At 39.3% G+C, this 6,683-nt stretch overlaps 1 non-coding gene across 1 annotated transcript; it reads right to left on the bottom strand.

Moving 5' to 3' along the window:
* Nucleotides 1-6,576: 6,576 nt before the first annotated feature.
* LOC129329484 (U6 spliceosomal RNA) lies at nt 6,577-6,683 on the bottom strand. The gene has a single exon (XR_008596977.1). It is a non-coding gene; the product is annotated as a U6 spliceosomal RNA (small nuclear RNA).

The raw sequence follows: 6,683 nt of genomic DNA on the forward strand, positions 1-6,683 counted from the left end.
TAAACGTCATGCCCGGACAAAGAGATAACCAATATGACGATCATTCTATAGACAATCCACCACCATCTTCCCCAAGCTACTTCTTTAAGGGTGAGAGAATACTCAGAACAAAGAGAAACCCCGACAGATTCCATCTGATCTCCTTCACAGTTCAGTCACCTCATCGCAGAGGACTGCTTTCCTGTCTGTTTTCGTACAGGAGCAGAACATTGTTCTGCGTAATCTTTTGTCTTCTCATACCACAGATATGCATGCCATCCAAAAAATTTATTGTATCCTTCCAATGTGAATAGTTTATGGTTTTTCAATAGCATCCACTCTTTCAACCAAACCAAACATATAGCTTCATAATACAATTGCAAATTCAGTAATTGTAGTCCACCTCTTTCCTTAGCATCATATATTGCCTTCATCTTGACTCTAGGCTTCTTCCCTGCCCATACAAAGTTCGAAATCTTCCTTTGCCATTTTTCAAATTGCTTATTATCTTTCACAATTGGTATTGTTTGCATTAAAAACATTATCCTCGGAAGTACATTCATCTTAATTACAGCAATATGACCCAACCATGATAAATTCATTTTGTCCCATTTCAACATGTCCATATCTATTTGTTGCCGTAGTTTGTCATAATTGTTTTTTAAAAGATCAATATTTTTCACAGTCAGCTCAATACCTAAATATTTTGTTTTATGGTCTACCTCACAATTCCTTATATCCATTAAATCCTGTTGTTCTTGTTTAGACATATTTTTACATATTAATTTTGATTTACTCTTATTTACATAAAATCCTGCTAAGTCCCCAAATTCTTTTATTTTCTCCATCAATCTTGGCATATTTTGGATTGGATCTTCCCCTATAACCATAATATCATCAGCAAAAGCTCTCACTTTATATGAAAAGCCTTTAATTTTGAAGCCTCTTATCAAACTCTTACCAGTTTGGTGTAGTGGTTAAGAGCACGGGACTCTAATCTGGAGAGCCGGGTTTGATTCCCCACTCCTCCACGAAGCCAGCTGGGTGACCTTGGGCGAGTCACAGTTCTCTGAGCTCTCTCAGCCCCACCCACCTCACAGGGTGATTGTTGTGGGGTAATAATAACACTTTGTAAACCGCTCTGAGTGGGCATTAAGTTGTCCTGAAGGGCGGTATATAAATCGAATGTTATTATTATTATTATTATATCATCTTCTCGTATCTGCCTCAGTAAAATTTCCAATACCATCACAAACAACAATGGGGAGAGTGGACATCCTTGTCTTGTTCCTTTACTTATTTCCAACTTTTTTGTTATATCACAATTTACAATTATAACTGCAGATTGGTCTTTATATATTGCCTTCACTGCTTGAATAAACATCTTACCCATTTGCATCTTTTCCATCATAGCAAACATAAAGTCCCAATTTAAATTGTCAAAAGCTTTTTCTGCATCCACAAAAAAAACCGACTTTTTCCCCTGGATTCTTGTCATAGTACTCTATAGCATTCAGTACTACTCTTAAATTATCTTTTATTTGTCTATCCGGCAAAAAGCCTGCTTGTTCCTCTGCTATAAACTCCACCAACCAGGCTTTAAGTCTTTCTGCCAATATTTTGGCAAAAATCTTATAGTCGTTATTAGTCAGAGATATCGGTCTATAATTTTTAACATTTGTTAAATTCTGTGCTTCTTTCGGTATCAGTGTAATATTGGCTTCATTCCATGTTTCCGGTATTTCCTGTCCTTCTAATATTGCTTTCATTACTTTTTGCATCAATTGTACTAATTCATCCGCCAATACTTTGTAAAATTTAGCCGTAATTCCATCTGGTCCTGGCACCTTTCCCACTTTTGTTGCTTGTATCGCCTCCACAATTTCTGTTACTGTAATTTTAGCATTCAAATTGTCTTTCAATTTCTTAGGCACCTCTGGCAAATTCATTTTATGAAAAAATTCCTCCATTAGCCTTTTGTCAATAGGTTTTTTCTGATATAATTTCGCATAATATTTATAAAATGCTCTCCCAATTGCATTCTGATCAAATAACTCTTTTCCATCTTCTATACTTCTACTTATTATTTTTTTCTCTCTCTTTTTCTTCAACTGCCATGCTAGATATTTCCCAGGTTTATTGGCTCCTTCAAAAGATTTTTGTTTCAATCTTTTCAGTTCCCATTCCACCTCCTTGTTTTCCATCGCTTTTATTTGTTCCTGTAACATTCTAATCCCATATTGCAATTTCTTTTTACCTGGTCTTTTCTTTAATTGTTGTTCTTTTTGCGTTATCTTTTCTCGAATTTCCTTGAATTTCAATTCTTTACTCTTCTTATCTCTGGCATTTAAATCTATCAGTACTCCTCGAATAACAGCCTTATAAGTATCCCATACTTTATGGATTGATACACCTTGATCCACATTGCATTGAATAAAGCATTTAGTCTCTTTTTTAAGAACATCCAAATTTGCTTGACTAAGCAGGAGATCCCCATTTATTCTCCATCTCAGTTTTTTCTTTCTCATTCCAAATCTCCACAACATAGGGTTATGATCTGAACTAATTTTTGGCAAAATATCCGTTTCCTTAGTCCACATTGCTAATTCTTTAGATGCCCAAATCATATCTATTCTTGACAGTGATTGGTGACTTGCTGAAAAAAACGTGTATTGCTTAGTCTTTGGGTTATGCTTTCTCCAAATATCTTCCAAACTTTCTTGTTTTTGAAATTCAAAAAATGACTTTGGCAATTTCCCCCTTATTCTTACTCATACTTATTTTTTTTGTCTAATTGTAAGTCCACCACACCATTAAAGTCCCCTGCCACAATCACTTGATCATATGTCATTTGATCCAATTGAGTCATTATTTCGTTAAAAAATTGTTCTTTTGCTCCATTAGGTGCATAAATTCCCAAAATCAATGTTTTCTTCCCATTGCACACAAATTCTACCGCCAGATATCTACCATCTCTGTCACTAACAATCTGTTTTGGTTGCAATTCTTCTTTTATGTAAATTACAATTCCTCTTTTCTTTTGCTTTGTTGCCACTACAAATTCATTTCCCAATTTCTTATTTTGTAAATACTTTTTATCTTGGTCCCTTATATGGGTTTCTTGTAGGCAAATTAAATTACATCTTTGTTTGGTAAGCCAATGAAATACTGCCCTGCGTTTTGAGGGTGAATTAAGTCCATTTACATTCCACGATATTAATTTGTACTCCATCTTTAAAGCCTACTTGTTTTAGGTAAGTCCTTTTCGTTCCCCAACAGGAACACTTCCATTGCATGTTTTGATTTAATCACTTGTCTCACAGATTGGAACTCAAAACTCAAGCCTTCAGGTATTTCCCATCTATATCTTATATTCATAACTTGCAATTTCTGTGTCAAATCCCTATATTTCTTTCTCTCTTGCATAACTCTCCTCGGTAACTCCTTCATAATTCTGACCCTTGTCCCCTCAAGTACCAACGGGGATTCAAAATGCATTCTAATAATTTCCTCCTTCATTCTTTTTGTAGTTAGCTGGACAATAACATTTCTTGGTAGATTCTTTTGCTCTGCATATCTTGAATTCACTCTATAGGCTATATCCAGGTTGGCCACCACCTCTTCCTTTTCCTTATTTAAAAATCCTGCTATTATTTCAGTGATTTGCTTCAGAGTTGATCCTGCCATTATCTCTGGAACACCTCTAAAACTAAGTTTTTCCATTGCTTTACATTCCATCACAGCCATCCTATCACTTAATGCTGATGTTTCTGCTTTTATGCCATCCGTTCTGAGTTCCACCTCCTGCACCTTCTGCTGTGTTGTTTGTAACTCTTTTTTTATCGATGGTTGTTGTGGGTTTTCCGGGCTGTATTGCCGTGGTCTTGGCATTGTAGTTCCTGACGTTTCGCCAGCAGCTGTGGCTGGCATCTTCAGAGGTGTAGCACCAAAAGACAAAGATCTCTCAGTGTCACAGTGTGGAAAAGATGTGGGTCATTTGTATCTACTCAGGAGGGGTGGGGTTGAGCTGAGTCATCCTGTGAGAGTTTCCCAGGGTGTGGAATGCTAATGGCGGGAGGCTTCACTGTATCCTGAGGAGGTTCTTTTGCATATGGATTGGTACTTGAAGTGCTAATCTTCTCTGCAGGGCTATTGTCGGGGATAGAATGTTTTGTTAGCCTGGTGTTTTTCAGAACTGGAAATCATGCTCTGTTCATTCTTAAGGTTTCTTCTTTCCTGTTGAAGTTTTGCTTATGCTTGTGAATTTCAATGGCTTCCCTGTGCAGTCTGACAAAGTAGTTGGAAGTGTTGTCCAGTATTTTGGTGTCCTGGAATAAGATACTGTGCCCTGTTTGCGTTAGGCTATGTTCAGCCACTGCTGATTTTTCAGGTTGTCCAAGTCTGCAGTGTCTTTCATGTTCTTTTATTCTTGTCTGGATGCTACGCTTTGTGGTCCCGATGTAAACTTGTCCACAGCTGCAGGGTATACGGTATACTCCTGCAGAGGTGAGGGGGTCTCTACTGTCTTTTGCTGATCGTAGCATCTGTTGTATTTTTCGGGTGGGTCTGAATACTGCTTGAAGGTTATGCTTTTTCATAAGCTTTCCCATCTGATCAGTAATTCCTTTGATATATGGCAAAAACACTTTTCCTGTAGGAGACTGTTTTTCCTTGGTTGTTTGATTCATCCTGGGTTTGATTGCTCTTCGGATTTCTTTTTTTCTTTTTCTTTTTCTTTTTTTATCATCAATATTTTTCACCAACTCTGCCACTTCAGATTTTATAGCCTCTTTAATATCCTTCAATAAATTTTGCTGTGACTCCTGTATCTGCTTTTGCAATTCCTGTACCATTTCTTATGTCTTTTGTATAGTTTCATTTATTTCTTTATTACTCTCCATGACTTTTTTGTCCAAGCCTTCAATCGCCGCCTGCCAATCTCTATCTTTATCTTTTTTTGCCATCGCTGGACTTGCCTTGGCACCCCATGAATCCGCTCTCTTTCTCAACTCCGTTTTCTCACCTGTCACTTTAAACTCCCGTATCGAATCTTAAATTGATAGTCCGATTTTTATATCATTCAAAATGTTGGGTGTCTTTTCTCTATGGTACAGTCTATGGTAAAGTTCACAACCTTCCCTTACTCAAAATGGCGAATTTCCCTTCTTCATAATGTCAGGCGTTTTGTCTCTATAATATAGTCTATGGTGAAGTCTTCGACCTTTCCCACTCTCAAGATGGTGAGTTTCCGCTTCCTCTTCAGGTCCTCTGTCCCACGCTGTTCTCCTTCCGTTGCTCCCCCAACATACTTCCTGCCCTTCTAGCCACGGCTTGCTGCTTTCAACAAGTACACAACTTCTCGTGATCTTTCCACCGCTTCCCACACTCCTTCCCTGTGTCGTTATCTCTCCAACCACAGGTATGCAAAACAAAACTTCTTTTTCAGTCTTTTCAACTCTCTTATATTCAAAAAATCACAATTTCCACTCCAAATCACTTTCTTACTTCCTCCGCTTTAGGTATCTGTCTCTTTAATTGAATATACTTTGGTCTCTGTTTAATTATCAAGTCTGTTAGGGGAGATAGCAATCTCTAGTTCTTTTGTTCTTCTTGGGTTGTACTCACTGTTTCTTTTGTTCAATTCTACTTTAAATCTGTTTCTGAAGCTTGGGTACGACAGTCTTGTGCCAATTAAATGACTCCAAAAGTTGCTGCAGAGATAATAGCCACCCTTCTACAAGGGGACCTCAAGGCAGAAAGGGAATCCTTTATTCAGAACCCCCCCTCTGCTGAGATCACTCACTCTTAGGGCCACAAAGCGTTCCTGCCCGATTTCTGCCTGAAATCAGGGGGCTGTGTGTGATCAAGGCACTGCGCCAGCCAGAAAACAACACCTCGGATGGTCCAGCTCCCTTGATCACTTCAGACCACCATAATCCCAAACCAGAAGCCCTGTTCCGCGTAATCTTAAAAGCCACTTCTCAGGCAAGGTTTCCAAGTACCCCGTGTTCGGCATTCAAAAGAAGCCCTACAAGTGTGGGATTCAAACCCACGAGTGCACAGCACACCGGATTTCTCAGTCGTTGCCTTCACCACACAGCCACCTATCCAAGCCAATGCATCTGCTACGTCCTGCCATTCCAAGTTCTGGATCAAGCCTCTCAATACGTGTGGGAAAGTGTTTCCTCATCTACTGCACAGTTGTGACCAAGGTTCAAGAGTGAAAAGTGAATTTCCAGAGCTGATTGATCCAAATATTCTGCAGGAGAGACCAGCTGCACACTGGCAGCAGAGAAAATCAGCAGAGTGTCACCCATAACCTTTGATAAGTAAGCCTCAGTCTTTCCCAGTGTGTAAGAGACTGCCCCACTCTCCTCGTTTAGGTGGCAGAAGCAACCTGCTGCTGAATATGGAGCTTCCTGCACAATCTTAAAAGCCACTTCTCAGGCAAGGTTTCCAAGTACCCCGCGTTCGGCATTCAAAAGAAGCCTTACAAGTGTGGGATTCAAACCCACGCGTGCACAGCACACCGGATTTCTCAGCTGTCGCCTTCACCACACAGCCACCTCTCCTAGCCCATGCCTCTGGGTCCATTAAGAAAATATGGAATGCTTCACGAATTTGCATGTCATCCTTGCGCAGGGGCCATGCTAGTCTTCTCTGTATTGTTCCAATTTTAGCATATGTACCACCGAAGCAAGCAC

This window comes from Eublepharis macularius, chromosome 4 (genome assembly GCF_028583425.1).
Source record: "Eublepharis macularius isolate TG4126 chromosome 4, MPM_Emac_v1.0, whole genome shotgun sequence".
NCBI classification, from domain to species: domain Eukaryota; kingdom Metazoa; phylum Chordata; class Lepidosauria; order Squamata; family Eublepharidae; genus Eublepharis; species Eublepharis macularius.